At 43.9% G+C, this 26,004-nt stretch overlaps 1 protein-coding gene across 1 annotated transcript in view; it reads right to left on the bottom strand.

Annotated features, from left to right (window-relative positions):
- Nucleotides 1-26,004, bottom strand: part of LOC108681025 (zinc finger MIZ domain-containing protein 2) — a 69,496-nt gene that overhangs the window by 22,424 nt on the left and 21,068 nt on the right. The gene's annotated exons all lie outside the window — the stretch shown is intronic.

The raw sequence follows: 26,004 nt of genomic DNA, 5'->3' as shown, positions 1-26,004 counted from the left end.
TCTTGGATGTAGTCAAACAAGATTATGTTGCTATTGGGAACGAACAACACTTGTTTCTGCAACTGCATTAAAAAAAATAAATTCAAAGTAAATACATTGAAGTTATACAAGTAGAACTGATCTAATGTGCAAGTGACCCAACAAATTTAACCGGAAGTAGAGAAGCCTTAGAAACTCAATGAATCCAGATCAGAAATCGATGATAGCCTCAGCAACCCGAGGTCTTGTCGAACTCCAATCGATTGCTATAGCCTGTAAGTGAAACGTGTTAAAAGCATCTCCGTCCTTGGAAAGAAATAACGAACGCGTGATGTGACTTGATGACGATAACATTGCCCCACTGCCCACGGAGACAAGTGAAACCACTGCGTGCAGGACCTACATTCGTTGTACGTTTCAACATAACATGTTTGACGAAATTCAAATGTTCAGGAGAAATAGCATACCCTTGCCTCGCATTTGCCTCATAAACGCACAGCGTCCTCAGGTTCTGTTAAGATAGAAGTATCATACAGCAACGATTGCAATTTCTAATCTGCTCATGATTAGAAAGTCGGGAAGGAATAGGAGAAGGAGGAATGGCAAGCGAGGCTGGCACAGGTAACGACTGTCTTGCTCAACGCCCGCTGCGCTGACCCGCTCGCTGCACGCCATTGCTCTGAAATGCGTTGCGCGGTTGCGATCACTGCGCGCCGCTACCTTCACCTCTTGCTCACTGTCGAGCGCATTTGGGGTCAAATATACGAGGTCCTTCAGGTGCCTGCCTGCGACGCACCACAATGACACTCTAGAGTTCAGCGAGGCAGCTTGCAGATACGTGAGACCTGTTCGGGTACTGTTGTGCGTTCGTAATATCATAATTTTGTAGTAAAAAATGCACTAGTGAAAATTATCAGCTTAAGTTTATGAATCAAACAAGTTGCTCTAGAAAAGTTTGCGGCAGTAGTTGGATAATAAACAGTCAATGGTGTCGAAGTATGTATCGGGAGGCATGAGAATGGAGGAATAGGGACCTGCAAGACACATTGCATGCAGCAATGACACATATTGACTGCATGTAATACGGCGGTGCAGGGAGTTGGGGGGAGGATGTGCAGGGGCAGTGAGAGAGCAGCAAAGAGAGCTGAATGCCCTCGTCACGGTGACGTCACGCATCCATGCCGCGTTCATTGGCTTAACGGAGCTGAGGAAAATTTTTGGTCTGCGATTGTCCAATGGAGGCGGACATGAGAGCCGGGGCATTCGTCCGCGAAAAAATGACGGTAGCGACGCCCCAAAAAACGGGGAGAAACGGAAAACCGCGAGGGAATATAAGGGTAGGAGAGGGGGTCAGTGAGGGTGGATGTGGGGCGGTGAGGGTGGGGGATTGAAATGCGAGGGAGAGTGCAACGGGGGTGAAGTGCAAGGGGAAATTCAAACGAGGCAAGGTCACAAGTGAGAATTCAAAGTAGAAACAAAATAAAAATTGATGAAGAGCAAAATTCTTGTGACGATGGCGGAGCGTGGGTACATTAAAATGTGTAGCATAAATGGTAGTCGTACTTAGAAAATAAGATTTTTTTACTCTAAACAATAGTACAATAACTGATCAATTAACTCAGTTTTTCAGATACTTTCTTCTACTATTTAAGAGTACGACATAAAGCTCAGTTTAAATATCAGTCATGCATACATGCATAGTGAAAGTATGGGGAACGAATTTTCAATTACACAACGATTCCTTTCATCTCGAAAAAAATGTATAAAATAATTCTGTGCAAATCAGGAGGCAAACAAATGGACGCGACAAGTTCGACTTTGAGTCAAATTTAAGTTTGTTTCGTTTACGCTGAATAGTAACAGAGCGTTTATCTACCTTCAAGGGAGCCAAGAGGAAAACAATTAAATCGCTCGTTGTTCTCGCGCGGCGTCAGCGCAACCGCAGCATGAAAGCGAGCTCAGAGTAACCGAAGGAGCGTTGCGCTCCCACGTAGCAGCTCCGTATACAATCACGCCACCTACAACTGCTTCTTTGCGCGGCGTTACGGAGCACACAACGTGTACGTCTTTCCAGACTGCACACGGACCAGGAGACACACGCTGAACGCACATCTCTCTCTCTCTCTCTGGCCAAAGCGAGCTAACCGCATTCCACCCGTCTGACCTTTGTTCACGCACTCGCTAATCAGATCGACTAAAATGAAGTCAACGACATCGCCAAGTTGAGTTCACGAAAGTTCAAGACTTTCAGGTATCGAAGAGGTATGATTGCCGACCATTGATGAAATACGCCAAGAGCAACAGTAAAGAGTGCAATTGAACACAAACAAGCAGTGACAAGGAGGCTAAGACTTAGCATACCTTCCTGCAAAACGGTTCAAGTGTCTAGCAGGCAGGACTTGAACGCAGCTACCTATCATACAGGTATCTAGGAAAACCCGTTCAAAATCCGTCCTTCACAGGGACAAAAAACATGATTGAACAATTTTCTCCGATATTCGGTTGATGATTGCAACAGGATTGTGATATAAATTGAAAGAAGAAATAAAAATAGCCATGTGAAAAGTACAGATTGTAACAAAGCAAACCCAGACCAAATTTGCCTATGTATGGCAGCATGGGAATGAGTGGCAAAAGTTAAGAGCTATCGAGCAACTCAGTGCGTCCTAGGAGGCTGCACGCTGCCGCGGTAAGGCGTGGCAGTTGTCGTACGCTCGACAACGCCAAAAATTTACTAGTTATTAACAGCATACAATTCCTAATAATGATAATAAATTTGATATTTACTAATTTTTTAAAGTAAATTACTATACAAAAGACCAGCAAATACAATTACGCAGGCAAACAAAGGGCTTCGACTGAACAGGATTTTCTGGATCGTTCGTCTTGTGAAATCTCGCGGGGAAAGAAGGCGGAGCCAAGAGGTCAAATTAAAACAAATATCGAGGCGGTGCAAGAAGGTACACTGAACCGGCTGAGGAGAGGAGCAGCGCTGAGCAGAAATTCTCAGACAAAATGTGGCGGCCCCCCAAAAGGAGGGACGAAAAAATGAGAAAGCACGAGCCTCCTCCACACACCACACCGTCGGAGGCACCAACAGCTTGCCCGTAAATGATCAGGAGGCTGCGGCGACTTTATACAGACAATAGCTGGAACTAAACGATCCATTTCAGTCATATTAATTACTAAAATAACACAATCATATATATGCCAGCCAAATAAAGGCAGAGCTGAGCATAAGTATGATAGCCTGGGTGGTATTTCCATAACTCAACAAAGGAATTAGAATGTTTTATAAACCCAGCGTTTCTTAGAACGGCAAAGAGAAAAATGCACGTTTGATAACTTGATCGAGAATACTATAATCTTTGCACAACATTCTATGTAAAAGAGTTTTATGCTTAGCGGCTTCAGGCAAATTGAAGCTCGGCTGTTAGTAAACAAGGCTTCGAGGAAACTCCACCGACGAGACCCACAACTTGCGGTCATCACAGGGCCATCGTCTACTCTCTTAGTTTCATTTATTAACAACGACAAGACAAATTTGTTCAAGACAAATTTGACGTCCAATCTTAAATAAATGTTTATCACAAGACGAAACATAAGAGCAACAATCGTACGTGATACCAACAAATAAAGTGTTTTCTGGATTAGATCATGGGGTGTGCACTGAGTAGTGTGCAGTCAGTAAGCAGCTCGCTTTTTCATGCAACTGTACTGAACTGTACTGTACTGTAAGCTGCATTACCATTTCCTTCATCAAACGTGAAATTGTGTGAAAGTCAAGGCAGCTTCACAAGTGACCTGCCAAGCGAAAACACCATCAAAGCTCAGCAGAAAACAGCACAGCTTCCTACGTAAATCTGGGGCCAGATGTAGCTCCTCAGCCTCCGCTTAGGTCCAGCAGCCGCGATCGATACGTGAGCCTCAGTCGAGGTTCCTTCGTCCTTCAAGACGCAAGTCGTCGATGATCCTTACGACAAGGGCGTGGTGATGGTCCCTTATGTCCTTCAAAAGACAAGTCGTCGATGACTTTTACGAAAAGCTCGTGGCGGAGGCTTACGACAAGCCGAGGTTATTCAACCGTCGACACAAATGCACTCACATACGATTGCGTTGCTGGTTGGTTCCCGAATCGCTGTTATTTCTACACTGCCATATTTACCTAATTTGTATTGTGTTGGTGATCATATATTCGTATTAGTCTGCACCAGTGTCCAACAAAAACCAATGTGGACTATAGTTAAATGAGCTTACAAAATTAAGTTACGCAATTTCAGAGGAAATTGATCAGCATGAAACAAGCAGAAAAACCTGGTTTCAGATGGTTATGTCTAATATTTGAAAACAATCCGCATTCAATAATGATTATTTAAATAAGACTATATAGGTATAGGTGAGGCGTGGAAATTAACCAAATATTCATTGCAGTAACATACTCAATGATGAACAGTCACTCTTGCTGTCGATCAAGGATCTTAATACCAAATCAACTATAATATACTATAAATAAAAACAACAGAAACAGACGATAAATCAACACAACGGATTCTAAAAAGGAAAACACGATACGATGAAGAAAATGACAGTACAGACGACAAATGAAAACAGTAGAAAACGAGAGGAAGTTAACAACTAATCTAAGTTAGTTGTCGAAAGTTCGTCAAAAAAGGTGTAGTTGAGGAGCGCTACAAGTTTCGTGAAGGCTAGTTAGTGGCAAGACGCGTTCCTCGCCATAATCTCTCGCCTTATTCGCCGTGCCACTCCAAATTCCAGTAAGGCGGCTCCAGCCAACAACAGCTCGCACATCTGGAAGCCACAAGAGCATCCACTATCGTACGTCTGGTTGCGCAATGCTGCCGCTTATATGTCACGCTTCTCGAGATGAGTGCCTTTCACTGCGACGCAACGCCTTCGCCTGGTAGTGTCGCTGCGATGCGTCCGTCCGGCACAGAGGCCAGTGATTGCTCAGACATCGGCGCACGACCTTTGACATGAAATTGGGCTACGAATGCACGCAATTAACGCCATGGCTGCTTCAAAAGATCATTCTCTATGATCACTGCGCGCTTGGCCAAGGCGACATCGAGGTTACTTGCTCCTTATTGTCACTACCCATCAAGGCTAAGCCAGCTGCGAACTCTGGCAAGGGGAAAGGGTACGCTGTCAACAGATGGTTTCACTGCCTTCACACGTCACTGATTATTCCTCAGCCCCAATGGATTAGAGGAGAGCGTTGTATGATCGTGAGGGTTTCAATGCACTCGTTGAGCGATAAAGAGCACGAACCTTGGGTTCGGTTCTGAATTAGAAACAGAATAATAGAAAATCTAGTTCAAACAAAATTCGAGTTAAAACATACAATCTCTTCTATTCTGACACGAAAATGATTGATTGACAAACATTAAAATACAATAAAAAATAATTAATATGCGAAATTAGATTTTTTACATTCTTTAGATTTTAGCGTCCTATTCGTAATGATTGGTGGAAAAAAGACAACGTTGTTTTAATGCAACATAACGGGCGTCAGTGCTGCCAACGCAACATAACGGGCGTCAGTGCTGCCAACGCAACATAACGGGCGTCAGTGCGAGGCGCTGTCATGAGACCAACGGAGCGCCTCCGTGAAACTTGCTGAGAGTTGCTGGACTTCTCGATCAGGAAAGATCATTGACTTGTAGAGAACGATAAAAAATAGAATAGCAGATTTTCGACGTCATTTAAAGAGTTCATGCATGAAATTTCCATTTTGGAAGAGCTAAATTTTCAGTGCCTTGATGTAGGGCATAGAAGATTAACCGGGAACTAAAGATTTAATTCATCCAAAATAGATTTTTTAAATTTTCATTCCTTCTTCTCAGTAATATTTAAAAAATCCCCAAATAAAATAATAAAAGTATAAAATAAAATTATTGGCATAAATCTGTAAATTAGACTCAGATTGCACAAAAATTATATTCTCGTACTCCACTCGACGCATGAGAAAAGCGCAGTAAGTAACCTCAAAAATGCACGATGAAAATATTTGGCTATGTTGATCGAAGAAATTGAGCTTGTTTAAAAATAAAATGAGGATTAGATTACAATTTAATTTCGATTCCAAAATCGATCTTAATGATTAAGTTGGTCCTGAATTCTCGTAATGAAAATGAAGCAAAATCTAACGACGAAGCACCTTGTAACATCATCGTATTGACCAGGCCGAACGGAGTAAATAGTCGGTCCAGAATTGTGTAATGAAAGGTCAAATTAACGGCGTTGGCAGGAGGCAGCAATAAAGAGACTAAGACAACAAAGATTAGAAACAGGCCAGGCTCGCATGTCATGGCCATCACGACTCGTGTCACGAGATATACCGTGCGTGACGTCACTGCCAGCCCAGCTTCCTATTGGCTGCCCCCAACAATTGATCGGGAAGTTGCTGGTGCAGGCGGATGAAGCTTACGTTGAGCAGGGAGGTAAAGTTGCGAGTTATCAGACAGGCACGCAGGCGAGAAGACTGCCAGACAGACAAGACAGAATGTCCAATTTCAAGCAAGCAGAACAGGAAGGAAGAAAGGTTAGCAACAGACAGGCGAGATGACTAGAATCATGCGAAAAATTAACAGGATGAAAACAGTAGTTCCCGTGTTAAGGCCTATACAATACACATCATGCAGTTAGGTGCAGGATACCATCTCCATGTACGCGTTATTAGTTGGTCCAGATTTGTCTGAAAGAAAAATACCGTGTCGCATTTTGTAAAAAAATTTTATTAAAATTATTTTCAGGATCACTCAAAGATAAGAAAAAAATATGTCCAACGCATCAGGGTTCGATCAACTCTCGTTAGTCTTGTTTCTAAGAACTGAAAGATAAAAAGATTTAAGACGAAATTTATAAACAAAAAATGGCAAATCTCAGGAAGGACATGGCGCGCTAGAAAAGGTATGTCTCTCTCCGGTCATTTCGCCTTTGAGGAGCAAAAAGCGGCGCGACCAAGCGCATCGCGACCGCTGCATTGCGCCTCGCGCGCGTCACCTGCCAACAGCCGCGCACCGGATCGCGGTCGCTGCTCGCCGAACGGGCGCAAAGCTCAACATTTGCACAGGGAATTAACGTCGTAGCGATAGAGGTGAGAAACTTGTGAACAAAGAATTGAAATCAAATGATTGAAAAATCTCCGTATACTGAGTTTAGGTCACAATGATGAAGAGAGGAACCTTCGAAAGTCGTTTCACGTCACAGTAATGAAGAAAACCTTCGTATAATTGCGTAGCGTAACACTATTTAAGAAAACCTTCGTAAAGTTGATTCACGCGACAATAAGGAAAGAGTGAACATTGGTGCCATGAATTCACATCATATTGATGGAGAAAACCTTTGCCATAAGTCAGCAGAGTGCACGTCACAGCTACCAAGACGACACTTCACCAATGCACCCGCCGCTCTGAGGAGGTCCAGAAAACCACCATCAGTCCGCGGCAAGCGCACTGATTGCAAGTTAAAGCCCAATCCAAGCCCAGTTGAATTCCACGTTCCAAATAGGGCATCCATAGAGTAGTGTATATCTCTAAAAAATAATATTTAGTTAACACACATATAAGAATATGAAGTTTATGTTAAACAGGTGGTGTAAGATTTGGGATCACTTCCTCGGTACCGTATTCGATTATTTACAATTGTCAGGAAAGTTGATAGATGAAAAAAATCCTATTTCACTTGTTACATTGTCAAATGATATAATTTCAGATCAACAACATTCCTACTAGCTGCAAATATTATTACTTGTTTGATAAATTTCTAGCACTAATTCAGGATTTCAATGCGAAAATAAAGTCATTGACGCTAATGGAGATTCCCACAAATAATAATTAACGAAAAATTTGGCTTTGTTGCGAATTAGCAGCGCTGAACTGCTTTTAACTAGTAATAACTGCATCACCCACCAAATATTGTGATAATTTTTTTATCGTGATAAATCAGAATCACTTTCGCAGACATCTTCAGCAGGCATCTGCATGCGTGCTCGCGCATACCGGTCTCATCGCGATCCGCTAGGCTAGTGGTTGACGGCAGATGATACGCGACAAGCTGCCAGATGTACGAAGCCATCGGCAACGTATGCAACAAGACAAAATGACACAAATTCTTTCAAATCAAGTTATCACTTGTTTTACAGCACAAAAAGTAGTATATTATTTTAATTGAACATTTCATAAGACAATTTATCAACGCAGTGAGCTTCAGCAATCACTAATAAATTGAGAAAGCTACACGAAACCTAAGTACGACAACTCTTACATGCGTTGTGCGCGGCCTAATAAGAGGGATGTCAGGCGTACTAATTCTACTCAATAAGGTAGGATAAATAATTAAAGGTAAGCTAAGACGTGATTTTTTACTGCAAATTTTAAGAAATACAAGAGTATAATATATTTTTTCAATCGAACTCTATTAATGCATTTCAGCGGCAATTAGAATTTACAGTGCTGTGCAATAGAAGCTTAGAACCTATCGTGATCGTTGTGGAGGAGAATAACTCAGAGCCACGCCCAATTATTTGTTTAGTCTGTAAGCAATATTCGCCACGTAGCAGCAGGATTAATTGGATGAGTTCTCAGGTTATCCTGACACGGGAGGCAGAGCAGCGATGCGCAGCAGCTTTTACAAAGCAAACGCTCATTCTAACCACTTAAAAGCTCCTAAAAAATGAGCCGGGCAGAAGAGTGGCATTTTATGGCGATGCTTTAGTGCTGAAGGCATCAGCAACTCCATTAAACGCTTCAACAAGCGTTCACTGACGGCCGTCTCAGGTGGCGCAACACGTGATTCATTATAACACATCGACTGAACAGGAGTAATACCTATGTAATTAGCAGCTAAACTAAGAGGGAAAACATGGATTTTAGAGCGTTTGAGTTTTTCTGTTTATTGTAATCATGTTGGCTATGTCACGTAGTATTTTGGCAGGGATTTAAAATAATTAAATTATTTTGCGAACATTCCCGGCGTTGCTAATTACATATTTACAGTCTATTTTACTTTATTGCGATCCGCTTATATAAGAACCGACAGCCTGCAGCCTCCATGCATGGGCATTTTGGTCCTGAAGGTTATGAGCGATACCTATCCACTATAGGCATCGCCAACAACCTAAGGAATAAGACATCATATACGAGTCGCAGTTCAAAGGTATAGGACATCATATACAAGTCGCAGTTCAAAGGTAGGTATAGGGCATCATATACGAGTCGCAGTTCAAAAGAGTCGCAGCGATGAAGACATCACTGACGATGCTGTGCCATGAAGACATCACTGACGATGCTGCTCGATGAAGACATCACTGACGATGCTGTGCGATGAAGACATCACTGACGATGCTGCTCGATGAAGACATCACTGACGATGCTGTGCGATGAAGACATTAAGTGCCGATGCTGTGCGATGAAGGTGCACGTCGATGCAATTGAGATCTCATCAAAGCTGGGCGATGCTTGGTAATCTGTCTATAACAAGGAGGCTTTATGGCGCGCGTATGCGGGGAATCAAAGACGTTCAGTTCACGTCACGGCTACACAGTGAGCACACACATCACACCCGTCACACAGTGAGCACACATCACACACGTTACAAGGTGAGCACACACATCACACGGTCACATCCGCTGGACACTGAGAACACACATCACACCCATCACACAGTGAGCACACACGTCACGTGCAGTGAGCACACACACCACACCCATCACATAGTAGCACACACATCACACCCGTCACACAGTGAACACACACATCACACAAGGTCTGTACAACAGCACTTCTCAGCCAACTACCCTCATCTCAAGGCTCGGCGCCTTCACTTGTACGCCTAATAGACAAAATATCGAGCGCATCAGAGCCGCGGTGCCTTCCCGAACTATGCAAGGTATCCACGATGTCGTTAGCTAAACGCCGTTCTTTGAGAATCTTTGATACCAACCACAGGAGTGCGACGGTCATCCTAATACTTTCGGTCATTGTATAACTTACGGTCATCGTATATTAACTTAAGGTCATCGGCGAATTCTGTCATCGCATACGTTATGGTCATCGTAGAGTTCACGGTCAAGGGTGGAATTTATGGTCATCGCAGAATTTACGGTCGCTGCGACAATGTTCAGAAGTCCGGCCCCAGAGTTCGCTTTATTTAAGTTGAGTGATCGTCGATGAATGAGCAGCGTTCGGCAAAAATATTAAATACACAGGGGCTGATTGGCTGATGCTGTCATGTCAACGTAAGTATTAAATGTTGTATCACACAAGAGTAGTAAAATGGAGTGAAATACGGCGACGTGAAGCAGACGCGAGTGAGGCATGAAGTCAGTGGAGCTGACGATGAGCATACTGGTCAGGGGAGACATCGCTGACGATGAGCATACTGGTCAGGGTCAGAGGAGACGTTGCTGACGATGAGCATACTGGTCAAGGGAGACATCGCTGACGATGAGCATACTGGTCAGGGGAGACGTGTAGCTCAATGTTTCGCATTTAGAGATCGCCGCACTCCACTGCTTAAAATGTAATAGCAACAAATTCACGCATTGCCCGAAAAGCTTGCCGGAATGCAAGAGTATTTTGAAGGCATTACACACATGCTTCACTCCAAATATGTAATAAATAAGATTAATTTTTTTTGCAATATATTAAGCGTATTTTCACACTTTGTAGACGTGTTTATCCGAAACCCGACTCCATAAACGAGATGCAGGCTTCAGTAGAGACATCAATTGGTTATTATCACAGCTATATTTTGAATATATCTGATGATTAATGACAAATGAACATGAATAACATGTACGAGTAAGGCACAACTCATGTGACACGAGTGACCACATGACACTACATACATATGTACATAATAGTAATACCACATGCCACTAACAGGAAGGACCACATGCCACTAATAGGAGTGACCACATCTGCATGCGGTCCGTGGAAAGGCACTCGCTCTGAAGGAGTGCCCATATTGGGGGACTCAGGAATGACCTATGAGGGAGGATGGGTAAATCAGTGGGGGGACGGGGTATTGGGGAAAAGAGGGGGCGGCCACCAGACAAACATGGGGGCACTTCAGGGGGCTCCTCGGCACCCGGTTGCCCGCTTTGGTCTGGTGTTCATCATTGCCTTGTATTGTTAGTGTCGCAATACGCAAGGGAATATTATTGTTTAACTTATACATTAATAAACTTTGTCAATGTTATTCGTACCTAAAGGCCTGGTAATGAGAGTTACCGTCAGTATAGGCAAATGATTATCACTTTATTTACAGGCTGACAACATTACGGTTATTAGTGCTATTCGTACGGCGTCGTGCACGTGTACACATCAAAGCGTTGTGCACGCGTATATGTACGAATTCGACCGTAAATTCTAAACAAAAACATTGTTCATCTCCAGCACGACTGATATTATGACTAACTCAAAGAGAAAAGTTGATATTAAATGATATAATTGGAGGAATGATTAGTATGAGGAGTTTTAGATTGCACCTCCCAGCCGGCGGAGTATATACCAGAATATTGAAATATTTCCCTGCCGGTGGAGTAGATACCAGTATATTGCAATTATATTCCCGACGGCGCAGTATATACCAGTATATTGCAATTATATTTCCCTGCCGGCGCAGTAGATCTCAGTATATTTGGCTGTGCCTCGGAGCCGGCGCAGTAGACAACGGTAGGGTAGATAGTGTATTTAGATATTACTTCTCTGCCGGAAGCCTCGTACAGATATAGCCGAGCTAAATAGTCCAATTATTTGTTCATTACAACTCGCTGCAAGTTAAGATTTAAAGTGACACAAAAACTAGACAAAACTATTGCCTGAGTCACACATGAAGAACAGCGAGGTTAGCTTGAGACGCGCAATGAGATACGCTGCTTCCCTCTGAGGGCTGCCCTGCCTGCACTGCTTAGAGGAAATCCTGTGTCGGGTGAACGGCAGAGGGAACGTGAGGGCAAAACTCGGCAGCGTGTGAGGGTACGACGAAAAGGAACGCATACCACGCGTAGTTGGCTGGCTTCCCTCGGTAATACGGGACTCGGTCAATTATATAACACAGCTGTAACGAACATTATGTACAGCACGTAGCTTAAAGAACAGCACTGAACAGAATACACAACATTTAAAAAATGCACAGCACCGAACATAATGTACAGTCGACAACCTATAAAGCACAGCACCAAACGAATGCACAGCCGGCAGCTAGAAGCACAACACTGCAAATAATACTGAATGCTAAGTACGGAAACAAGCCAACTATTTATTCACAAATTGAAGTCGTTGGAAGATAAACATAAGGTAAAAAATACACACTCAATTTGAGTGCTCAAAAGATTTCCGAAAATAATCTAAAGTCTACCGAAATACTTGCTTTGAAATGAATTTCACTGAAATGACATGAATAGTTTGGAATCAACGTTTACGTTCTACCCGAGAGAATGATAAGGAAACTAAGTGAGCTTCGGTAAGAAGAAGAAAGAAGGACTGGATAGCGAAATTAATATGAGAATGGGAGACCGCAAAATGAGATAACCAGACAACGAAAAATAGATCCGTACACTCAGAGGAAGAATGTTATACAGCGTGGATAGGGCTAGCTAGGAGCTGGCGATGTAGAATGGCAGGGAGAGAAGGTTTGCTGAGAAAATGTATTGACATTATAAGGAGGAAAAAGTTTCAAAAGAATGATGAGCTTGGAGATAAAGGAGAGTTTCATGAACAAAAATTTACACAAAAGTGAGAGCAGATATGATGTGGAATGGAAGTGAGAGCAGACATGATGAGGTGGGAGTGCGAGCAGACATGATGAGGTGAGAGTGAGAGCAGACATGATGAGGTAGGTCTGAGAGCAGACATGATGAGGTTAGAATGGAATGAGTGGTAACAGTGAGTGGAATGAGTGGTACCAGAGAGTGGAATGAGTGGAACCAGGCAGTGGAGTGAAGGGATCTCACCGGTAGGACTAACTCATTTATTAAGTCCTGCCGCCATATCTCAGTTTCCACTATATGTTGCTTCACACATGAGTAACCAGTAATACACAATCCTGTATATTACAGTATGAAGCTCAAAAGATCCAGCAGATTATCTCTAAACTAATGCAGTGGAATACCCCTTCACAAAAACACATCTAACATTGAATTCCCCTTCATATTCTATTGAGAGATTTTGTGTTACAGAAAATTTTCTTATGCAAATAAGTTTTATTAAATATTAAAAAATTACATTTCCACTCCGACCTTCTTCCTTCCTTCCTAATGCATGAATAATGAATTAGCAATAATCTTACGCATACATTGGATGCCTACATAGATATGGATATATTTAAAGCGCCAAAATTCAAACACAACAAAAAACAAAAGTATGTCACTACCACACAGTAGATTACGGCAAGCGACAATCTGCGAGATATTATTATTATTACATCAGAAACAGAATATTATATATTATACATCAGATTGTTCGAGGATGACAGTCTTGGAGCAACCTACCTATCTAGGACGTTACAAAAAACGCGACAACAAATATAAAAAAATATCTCAAGAAACAACCGTTAGTTAACAAGAGACAAGAATTTGAAATAATATTTTCTTAAAGCAGGAAAAGCCGCGTACGAGATTCTAAAGAAGTACTCACGTGCGCTCGAACGACAAGCATGAGTCCAGCGCACACCAATTTACCTGCAAGGAGAAACAGACACCACGTGTAAATAACGAGTTCATGAGAGATGGTGATGGTTAACAACAAATGGCGGTTTACATCAAGAATACATGGCATGTACAAACACGCCCGTGTCGCGTGTTCAACGTACATGATTCTGCTATACAAAGACACGTTGTGTTAAAGATTAAGTGAAATTACACGCGTCAACACCACGGATACATCACGCGTGCCAACACGTCCCTGTCACATGCTCGTCGCACGCACAAAATTCCGCTCATTGCGAAGACGAATCAGGTTTGCCCGAAAGTAGATGCGATGGGAGAGCAAAGGCCTCGGCAAAAATGCCAAGAAAGCTGAGCGAGAAGTAAAAGTGAGCGCGTTAAGCGCCGCATAAGAGTCCGTCTATTGAGAGACTCTCAGAAATAGATCAGGGAAAAGCGTCACCACGCCCTCTCAGTAAATATAGGAGTCCCAGAAAATGCGACATTCGTTGTGCAGCCGCCGCGGCCTGCGTCTGCCCGACGCCAGGGATAGCTTGAGCTGCCATTGCTGTGTTTGGGTGCGTTGTGGCCGCTTGATTTACCAGAGCAATAAAACCAATTAAAATATAACCACGACGAAAGCAACCATTATGAGCGGTGCACATGCAGCAGGTGGGGCTCTTCTACACCCTCTGTACATGTCCTATAGCACTGAGTCTCAGCGCCAAGATTTACAATTCATGTGAATTAAAGGTCAAGCTCGGCAATAATACAGAATGTCGTGACAGGTAAGCTGTTTACTACCGTATGTCACAGCCACAGATCATGAGATGGAAGATGTTCACTCGGTAAGTGATTACACGAAGAAGAGGCTCATTCAAATAAGTGGGATGTTACAGGGATGTTGCAACCATTAGTAATGTGATGTTGCAGGGCTGCAGCCACCACTAGAAATGTAATTTTACAGAGATGTTGCAACCACTAATAATGTGATGTTGTGGGATTTTCAAGCGGCGAGAATGATAAGCAAGAAGGCTGTTACCCTAATGAAGGGTGAGCAGGATTATCGTTTACCTCAATGAAGGGTGAACAGGAAGGCCGTTTACCCCAACGAAGGACGAGGCAGGAGGCAGACAGTAGCCGGTGTCGGCACGTTGATCATTGTTGCAAAAACGTCACTTCCTCGTAGCGACGGCGGCGCGTCCTGAGAAACCCGACGACGTCGGCGGCGGTTCATGTCTGAACAGCCTTCTCCCCCCCCCGTGATCACGACACCTCCCCTCTTCCCCCTCCATGATCACGACACCTCCCCTCTCTCTCCCTGCATGACCACGACATCCCCCGTCTCCCGCCATTATGATCATGATACCCTACATCCTTACCCCTTCTTTTCGTGATCACGACATCCCCTACAACCCTCCTTCCTCCCGTGATCACGATATTTCCCTCCCTCCGTGTCCACGACACCTCCCCTTCTTCCGTGATCACGATACTCTCCACCCTACCCCCCTTGCAATCCCTTCACGGTTTAGGCAGCCGCCCCTCCCTCTCTTCCTCATCAAACGTAAAAGCTGCATCAGCCACAGCGCCACCTGTAATTTAATTGTGAAAATTTTCATACGTGCAGTTGTTCCCGAAATGCCAAGCAATATTTAACATAACTGTTGACGGCAACTCTCGTTACCGGCCTTAAGGTAAGAATAGCATTGACTACGGGTAATGCATCTGCAGATAAAGGGTTGATGGTGAGAAATTGGATCAGGAGTTTCGCGATCCATGGCAAAAGGCCTGCAAAATTGAAGACTTCGGTTTAATTTAGGAAACAAAGCCTCGGTTGAGCTAACCAGCAACGAAATATTAAGAAGAAGGCGGATATTTGAATAAGTTCATTTGCATCATCATCAAACGCTTATAATATTAGACTTTAATAAGGAGAGGAATAAACTAACGTGCCCCACAAGTTGATGAACGTAGCGCGGTTCACGCACCACACGATGACTCAGGACAATCCACTCACACGTTGAGTTCGCCCCTAAATAGTAAAAAAAAACCTGCTAGGCATTCCGGCGAGGCCATTTCTAGAGCCTTGACAGGATGTGCGATCTAACCCCAGAGCTCAGACTTTGATCTTCGGCCTCAGTCGATGCGATCACACACATCAGAGCAGCCCTGCAGGAACCCTGCTAGGCAATATACCTCAAGCTAAGGCACCCATGCAATGGGTGGGTAAACTAACAGATTTTGGGTCCGCAACCGATGGTAAGGAGTAAAAAGGTGGGAACCAAGCACCAGTTTTCAAAACTCGACACTGCGTGAACATGGCAATATTAAAATAAAACTAGGAAAAGCGAAAGCCGGGACAAAGTAGATCTAAAATCGCAACTTTCCATTCTTTGTATAACTTCCATTCGTTTCCCATTGTGTATGAAAGCAAATAGAAATTCAGCACATGCGTGGATGAAAGTGACAGTAGAAAATGAAGTTCGAAGGACGAAAAGACTTGTATATAGTACGATGCTGCACATGCCATGCAAGACCATATAGGGCAAAAGTATCGCCCTAACAACAATTAACTTTTAAAAGAAGCAACATTGTTTCGCACATTCATCAGAGAAAACTGAATGTTTACAGAATCATCGCATCTCCTGTTTTTTTTCTGTGGGGAGGAGGTGGCCACCCTTAAAACAGCCGAACGATTTAACACAGCTTTAGGCCTGTGCATCGTCTAATGATGCGCATATATTGCACACGGGCGCATGGTGCATCTTCATACAAGTGTAAAAAGCCCCGCCAGGTGGTCAGCAGCTCAGTCAATGCAAAAGCAAACACTTGTCGCCCTTGAATTATTTACACAGGAACACCAGCCTGTACATTGCAACTGCACACGGCAGGCTGACTGTACACAGCTAATACTCTTGTACCTGCCGCTATGTAGCCTTACTCCAACCAAGCTCCACGAGAGAAACTATGTAGATACCTCCTATATATACAGTGCGCTCACACCACGACTGTACACTGTACAGTTTACTACGTTAAGCTTCACAGCGGGTTTGACTTCCTGGTTAGTATCGGAGCTGACTGGCTTCCAAATCTTACTCTTTACGTGTACATATGTCACGTTTTTGAGATTTATCCATTCCAACATCATGATTTTTATTATAATTCTGATTAAATTGCTTATGATTGTACTCATTTTAAATATTCCGAATCCCTGCACACATCGCCCTGCTAAAACGTCGTAAATTTACTTTATAACTGCTACCAAGACCTGCAGCTCAGCGCAGTGAGCGTCAGTTCAGGATGATAAGTTCGTTAATAAGTAGAGTGGTACACTTATTAAGTTATGACGTTTATATATCATTTTTAAAAGGGTCTAATTAAACGCGTAATGTAAACTGCAGAATTAATGACTTTGAGTTCCTTGGCTAAGCAGATGAAGTTTAAAAATTGGCTACATGATAAATATATCTATCATGATATATCACTTAAGAAATCAAGGCTCAACATCACGAATACATATACATGACGTACTGAGGATACTGAAGATGTACAATTGTACACCTGACCCAAAGGGCGAGCCCTGCTGGCAGGAAGTAGAGCGTTCCTGTGTCTCAGTGTAAACTTCCGACGACGCTTCTCATGACGGACGGACCAGCTTTCGGATACTCAAACATCGTTTACACTTCTCAAGTCCGTAGGACAATTAAATTTGAACAAAAATTAAGTTAAAAAATTGAGGCGGGAGCTTGTTTCATTAATTAGGAGGGTTGTGCTGACAAACGTGACGATACTTAATTGAAGAGATCTTAATCGGCTTCAATTCAGGCGATCAGTTGCGGCAAAGTTACGAATATTTAAGTGTCCAGCCCGTTTTCACTCACTATTTATAAACAGCGCACGCTTCCCACACCATAAACTGCAACCATCGTAGGCGTTTTGCTTCCCGTGATGAGATAAGTATAATAGCGAACTGAACCTATGTACTTTATGTGTGATCTGACTTACAAACTGAAGTCCTAAATAGACTAAAATAGTTCATGTTTCTCACACACCTGCAGGCACCGTAGGCCAGGTTTAGGCTTTCGATTGTAAACGATGAAGTCAAAACCTAAGGTCTAGCTTGTCATTCAAATCTCGCCATACTTAACCCTAAATCTCGCCATACTTAACCCTAAATCTCGCCATACTTAACCCTAAATCTCGTCAAACTTAACCCTAAATCGGCATAATGAGGGGGCGGAACGATCGATTATTCTACCCTAAGCTAAAGGCAAAGAATGCATCTCAAATTCAGGACCTAAGTTCCGCTTCAAATCTGTTGAAGGTTTAAAAGTAAGAAGAAATAATTTCCTTCGAATTATTGAGACTATAATTATCTTTAAACACACATATAACTTTACCTTCTTCTTATTCATTAAGATATTACTACTGCTTTTTACATTTTCTAAATCTTTGATAACATATAGACTTTATCACACTTGTATCGATATTACTGAAGAATTTAGACGAAGAAATGCATAAGTTGTGATCAATTCGGTAAAGAAAGAACTTAAACCAAACAAATAACATCAACACTGGGCAGTCAAAAATAGTGGGATGATAGTGACGAAAAAGACGTATCATAAAGACGTGTATAAAGACGTGGTATAAAGACGTGGCATGAGTCTGGTGTGGCATGTGCCTGATGGTGCACGAGTCTGGTGCAGGTGACTTGTCTGGTGACGTGTCACATGGCTGACGTGTCACATGGCTAACATGTCACATGGCTGCCGTTCACATGGCTAACATGTCACATGGCTGCCGTTCACATGGCTAACATGTCACACGGCTGCCGTTCACATGGCTAACATGCCACATGGCTGCCGTTCACATGGCTAACATGCCACATGGCTGCCGTTCACATGGCTAACATGCCACATGGCTGACGTGTCACATGGCTGTGGTGTAACATGGTTGACGTGTCACATGGTTCCTGTTCAAATGGCTAACATGCCACATGGCTGCCGTTCACATGGCTAACATGGCACATGGCTGCCGTTCACATGGCTAACATGTCACATGGCTGCCGTTCACATGGCTAACATGTCACATGGCTGCCGTTCACATGGCTAACATGCCACATGGCTGCCGTTCACATGGCTAACATGTCACATGGCTGCCGTTCACAGGGCTAACATGTCACATGGCTGCCGTTCACATGGCTAACATGTCACATGGCTGCCGTTCACATGCCCAGCAGGTCAGGACGGTGCGCTGCGTACGGCGCAGGAGAGGATGCCACACTTCCGGGCCCACCGCTGCTATATATACGACCCACTTAGGAGAGAGGGGGAGGGTTATCACCCATCACATGGCTGTGGGGGAGGAGGGGGAGGAGTGGAGGGAGAGGGGCATCACCCATTACAAGGCTGGGGAGGAGGGGGAGGAGTGGAGGGAGAGAGACATCACCCATCACATGGCTGTGTGGGTGGGAGGGGGGGAGTGGGAAGGAGAGGGGCATCACCCATCACATGGCTGTGTGGGTGGGGGGAGAGGGGAGGGGGGGGGTATTACCCATCACCATGGAACGCGGTTGCTAACTCTGCAAAGCCACGGCTAACTAACAAAGCCCACGGCAGAGCATGATCGGTTGTCATCCTAAACAGAATGATCATGTTAACAACTCAAAGTTTTTAAACAATTTAAACTTATTTTAACAACTCAAATTCATGTTAACTCAAAGTTATAATAAACAACTTCAAGTCCTGTTAACAACTCAAAGTTATATAAACAATTTCAAGTTATGTGAACAACTCAAAGTTATGTTAACAATTCAAAGTTATAATAAACAACTTCAAGTCCTCTTAACAACTCAAAGTTATATAAACAACTTCAAGTTATGTGAACAACTCAAAGTTATGTTAACAATTCAAAGTTATAATAAACAACTTCAAGTCCTCTTAACAACTCAAAGTTATAATAAACAACTTCAAGTCCTCTTAACAACTCAAAGTTATATAAACAACTTCAAGTTCTGTTAACAACTCAAAGTTCTGTTAACAACTTCAAGTTCTGTTAACAACTTCAAGTTCTGTTAACAACTTCAAGTTCTGTTAACAACTTCAAGTTCTGTTAACAACTTCAAGTTCTGTTAACAACGTAACATTAACCTCCCGATTAAGCACCGAGCAGACACCGATACGTCACAATCTTCCAGTTTGACGAGACGTGAGAACTGCGCTTGTCCACTCCAGCGGCCACGCCCACGACAGGAAGATGCAGCGTTATTTATTTGTGGGTATAAATTGTAGGTATAAATTACCGTGCGAGGCCGAGAACAGGAATAAGAAAGCTCGGGCACAAGAGGCCCGCACCGTGGGAGAGGAAGTGGACATGACACTTGAGAGATCGCGAGACCGATAACAGATCTTTCCAGCAACTCGGGTAATTTTAGAGAGAGGGAGAGAGTGATGCACGACGATATATTTCAACTCATAATTGGCTTAGTTGGAACATACAATTAACAAAAGGTGTAGAGTAACCATATCTCACCCCCATCCCACCCTGTCAACGCAACCATCACTAGAAGATGGCAGTTCGGTGAAACCGGAAGTATAATCGCAAATTTTATGGAAAGTTCGTGTTTGAATTGATATCTTATAAAGTCGATTCATATATTTTGAGAACGATAGGATTTAATTACAAAATTACTTATTTTCATTAGTATAATTATCTCTACGAGTGGTGGTTGTCATTGTTTCAAGAAATAACATTCGTTTGAAACAATTGCCTATTAAATTCAGTGGACAGTTTTGACGCACAATTAAGAGCTGATTGGTGCATTTTTTTCTAATGCTGATTATTGAAATAACAGACCAAAAAAGTTGAATTCGTAGTCGCAAAACTCTGCAGCCTAGTCTGCAAGTACAGTACTAACGGCTCTGCAGTAGCGGCTCCGCAATCATGTAAAGGTTCCTGCTTCGTGTCGCGCTCCAGCGAGTCGGGCCTCTCAATCCTATTTCTTGTCAAAAATTAAAGCCGCATCGACGCCGGCCGGCCAATAGCCATTCAATTTAAATGAACTCTAGTGTTTAATTCAATGAAAAGACTCAAATAAATTAGCAGTTGAGAGCGATACATCAATGCTGTAGGAACGAATGACAAACTATATAAGAAGGAAAAATATGCGTGATATTTTTGAGTTACTATGATGCAGATGCTGCATGCAACACCGTGATGATCAGAGAGCGGCGACATTGAAGACAAGTGTTCGGTGTGGGGAGTAGGGGAGAATGGGGAGGAGAAGTAGGGGAGAATGGGGGAGGAGAAGTAGGGGAGGAGAAGTAGGGGAGGAGAAGTAGAGGAGAATGGGGAGGAGGAGGAGTAAGGAAGGAGTAGAAGTAGGGGTGTGGGATGGGGTGGGGGGGTAACGGGACACCGTTAGCGGCGCTGCTGAGGTGACAGTCCCCGCCCTCATGAGGGGCGCCCGCGCGCGGGGTGCTGCCGTGACGAACGGGCGCGGGAACTGCACTGCTCCCCGTGACAAGCGGGAACATTGCTCCCCGTGACTACGGGAACATTGCTCCCCGTGACAAGCGGAATGCTGGACATGAGGCTGACGAGAAGAAGCGCCAAGAGACGCTAACGCTAACTCGTTCGACTCCCTGGATTGGCGCCTAGCCTGCGTGCGGTAGAATTGCTCGAAGGCGCCCTCTCCAACAAGAGAAATGCGTGAAACTTTGTCAATATACTGATGCAGTTTTGGCCTTCTCAGGATGGACAATATGACATCATCCCGACACTTTTTGGACAATATGACGCATTTATTTTCTGAGTGTGTGGCGGGTCCATCTGTCCATCTGGGTCTCGAGAGACCACGCCAGCTGATGTAAATATTATTGTTAATAAAGTTAATTTGGCTGTTACGTTTTTGCAAAGCGTGGATCAATTAGGGTTTAGAGTGAGATATCCGAATAATTATTGATAAAAGACTGATTTGGAGAAAGTCACATAAATCGAGTACATTTAAAATGTTACTAGGGAAATGTTTGTGGGGGTGAAGCATGAAACGCGATTGAAAAGAAATGAAATTTGGTACAGCAAGTAAGTTTTAGTTCGGAAAATAGGGCGATAATTATAAGAGTTACGAAATTGAAGAGAGAAAAAGAAGGGAGGGGAGAGCAAGGAAGGGGGAGGGAAGGGCAGATGGCGTGAACACAAATGAGGTCATTTGAAAGGCAGGGCAAAGGTTGCTCACTTCACAGCGCTGCTGACAACAAGCTGCTGCTGCTACTGTTTCAAAATAATTATCTACCAGGAGCGCTTTAAAAAATTATGAAAGTATAATCTTTGAAGTCGTAATACTTGGTGGCCGACGATGTGCCGGCGATAAATTTCATTCTCGCGCGCATGATACGCTGAGCTGGTTGTGCTGTTACCCTCTGCCTAACTGAGGGTAACCCGCGTTACCAGAGGCCGTAGTGTCGAAAAAATAATGACGGGTAACTCAGCCGTCATTATTAACGGCTAGCCAAGCTAGACACACCATACCAATCACCGACGAGATATCGACCACTGCGTGTACTTAGGCCGCTACGTGTACTTAGGCCGTTACGTGTACTTAGGCCGATACCTGTACTTAGGCCTCTTAGGCCGCTACGTGTAATTAGCCCGCTGCGTGTACTTAGGCCGCTACGTGTACTTAGGACGCTACGTGTACTTAGGCCGCTACGTGTAATTAGGCCGCTGCGTGTACTTAGGCCGCTACGTGTACTTAGGCCGCTACGTGTAATTAGGCCGCTGCGTGTACTTAGGCGAGCTTTGATATGGTACGGCCCCAGGCCTCCAGATACAAATACCGTGACTACGGTTAACACAATACAGTAGTGGACAAAGGCGAATGCAAAATAAAGTGAAGTACCGTACCACATCTGCCGAAAAAAATATTTAAAATTTGTAAAAGAAATAAAATGTGGGTTTAAAATTTATGGTTAGATTTTTGTGAACCTCAACATTATAAATATCAGGAAGAAATATGATTGATGAAAGCAATGAGACTGATTGGTAGAAGTGGAATAAAAGAAACTAACACCATGTAACTATAGTCAAGTAGCTACAAAACACGAAATGTCAACAACAAAAAAACTTTAACAAATTGTCGAGTAACGCGGCAGAGTCAAGTAACAGACCTGCAAGTGACAGTCAAGTAACAGACCTGCAAGTCACAGCAAAGTAACAGACGAGAGCAGCGTTACCTAAGACTATGAGTGCCGTTGCGTCACGATGTTTCTCTGCGGCGCTGGATCTAGCGGGGGGGAAGCTGACTACCCCCCCCCCCCCCCCAAACGAGTGAAGGGGGAGGGGCTGAAGAGGTGAAATGACTAATGCAGACTTGGCAACAGCGACTTCTTAAAGACTTCAACAGTAAGTATGAGGCCCTTCATATGTTGGTGGCATGAGCTCTATGATGGCTGGCATGCGCTTCACAAATGCCAGTGAAAATAACTTCAAATGCAGAAGCGGTAACCGTGTTCATTGAACCATTCAGTGATAATTATATTCTTTGATACCCGATAACACAAACGAAGCAAAGTTAATACCACATCCATCATTATTCGGGTTCAAAAAAGAAATTCTTCCTGACGCGTAAGTGACTCGCGCCATTATGCCCACGTTAATGCTGTACAAAATAGGGTAAACCGATCGATGCTTCACAAATTAATCAACCGGCTCCTATATTGGGCAAATTCCGTGCAAAAAAACTCCATCATTACACCAAAATAACATACCTAAATAAAAATACCCAAGAATTCCAGGCGAGCGTCGCACGCCGCTGCAGATATTCTTAGATATTTTCACTATTCACTTGAGCATGACGAAACGGCGTCGCAACACAAGCTCATGCATTGACTCCAGCCGACCTGCTGCAGGCCAACTACTGGCAGAACGTTGGCCTGCTCCGTGGCGACCGTTGGCCGACCGCCGGCCTGCTGCTGACCGACTACTGGCAGAACGTTGGCCTGCTCCGGGGCGACTGTTGGCCGACCGCCGACCTGCTGCTGGCCAACTACTGGCAGAACGTTGGCCTGCTCCGGGGCGACTGTTGGCCGACCGCCGACCTGCTGCTGGCCAACTACTGGCAGAACGTTGGCCTGCTCCGGGGCGACTGTTGGCCGACCGCCGACCTGCTGCTGGCCAACTACTGGCAGAACGTTGGCCTGCTCCGGGGCGACTGTTGGCCGACCGCCGACCTGCTGCTGGCCAACTACTGGATTGCTGCTGGCCTACTGCATGCTGGCCGACCTCTGGCCTACCATCGGGTGCTCATAAACCAACTGCTACTATTAATCAGTGCGGCGATTAAAAAAATATTTTACTTAATCAGTGTATCTGGGCACAAAGTTTGCGGGTCCCACGGGAGAAACGGACAAGCGTGGGAAAGCTGTGTGCCGAAGAGGAGCTTCTCTAACAGAGATTGCTATATCCTTCCACGAAAATGACGTTGAAACAACGTTGATTACCAATCCATTTTGTTCAAACTGTCCAATAAACGTCATTTTAACGTCAAATGCATAAGGATGCTAATTTTGGAGTTTAACAAAACAGAGCGTTAAAATTGAGGGGGTTTGTTACTCAGACCTAAAACTAATGGAAAAATTTATTTGAGCTTCACTGTAGATAGGTAGCCACATATAGGGCTTTGACTATTCTTTTACAAGAAAATAATTATCACAGCAAAACTCATAAAACCATGGACATTGCGGCGAACAAGTGACCGAAACGCGTCGTGGTAGGAATAGCATTAACGATGCTTATAATGTACCCGTCGATAAAAGGTAAACTCGTTGTCTACTGACGGTAAATTTCGTAATCAGGCCTTCAGGTACGTATAACATTGGTGACTATTAATAAATCCGTAAATTAAAATGGGGAACAGCATTTCTAACAGCAGTATTTACTCAGTCACACAAGCGAGCGTTGGCACCGCAGCTACACAAGGAGTAGCTCAGAGCAGGGCGTGGTCATCTACGCAGGAAAAGTGAGGGAAAGAAGTGTGGAAAAAAGCGAGGGGACGAAGTGAGGGAAAGAAGTAAGGAAAAGGAGTGAGGGAAAGAAGCAAGGGAAAGAAGCGAGGCACCGCATCTGAGGGTAGCGAATTCGCGCACCGGCCGAGGGTGATAATAAATACATCGTGCATGGCAGATCTTAGCAAAGTTTGTCCAATTTAAGCAGTTTTTATATCGGAAATAAGTAAAATGTAAATGACAGGCAACGAGAATGATAGTTTAAGATGAAGATAAAGCACGTAGCAATTGCAAGTATCATCGCTGGGGAGCAGCAGTGGTGTCAAATGAGGGGAGTGAAGAGGAGGAGGGGAGGGGGAGAGTCTTCCCCTCAGACGCCACTCCCGCTGATTGGCACTGCAGTGCCAGCAGGCGAGGGTACAGCGTGGCAGGCGAGGTACAGCGTAGCAGGCGAGGGTACAGCGTGGCAGGCGAGGGTACAGCGTGGCAGGCGAGGGTACAGCGTGGCAGGTGGCCATGTTGCCACAAAAGAGACAATACAGCCACACAAGAGGCCATGTTGCCACAAAAGAGACAATACAGCCACACAAGAGGCCATGTTGCCACACATGTGTGTTGAGAAGTGGCAAGATTTATATGCTGATGTAGCCAGCAAGTGACCAGGCAGCAACACCTGCGAGATCCTCGCACGCTTTTCAGCCCAAACCTTTAGGCCTCAACTACACTCTGTACACATAGATGATGTGATATGGATGATATGTTGATATCCGGGTGATGAATGGTAGTTGGTACTGTAGAGATGACCAACTAGTAGATGGTAGTTGGTACGGTAGAGATGACCAGCTGGTAGATGGTAGTTGGTACCGATGACCGGCTTAAAACCATGATTCGAGGACATGACGAAGCTACCAATGACCACGCTCCCAATTAGCATAGAAAACCATTATGTCAGGCGCAGGGGTTCGCAGGTAACCACAAAAGAAATAAATTAATTCGATTTTATTCGCAAAAAACCGGACCAAGTAAGGTAGGAAGGTAATTTAGTTTAACCTGAGTTAACGATATATTGTTACGGAGATGATATTGCGTCTGTTATATATGTATGATAATATTTATTGTTACGTCAGTTGTAGCACTGCGAGACTTGGTCTTGCTTTAGATCTTCTAGACCCTATAATGGTCGAGAGATCTGCTATGATGCGTGAGTTACGGTTACTGCATGATCTGTAACATCTAGGATGATCTGTAACATCTAGGATGATCTGTAACATCTAGGATGATCTGTAACATCTAGGATGATCTGTAACATCTAGGATGATCTGTAACATCTAGGATGATCTGTAACATCTAGGA

This window comes from Hyalella azteca, unplaced genomic scaffold (assembly GCF_000764305.2).
Source record: "Hyalella azteca isolate HAZT.00-mixed unplaced genomic scaffold, Hazt_2.0.2 contig15455, whole genome shotgun sequence".
In the NCBI taxonomy this organism is placed as follows: Eukaryota; Metazoa; Arthropoda; class Malacostraca; order Amphipoda; family Hyalellidae; genus Hyalella; species Hyalella azteca.
This window is presented reverse-complemented; position numbering and strand designations above follow the sequence as displayed.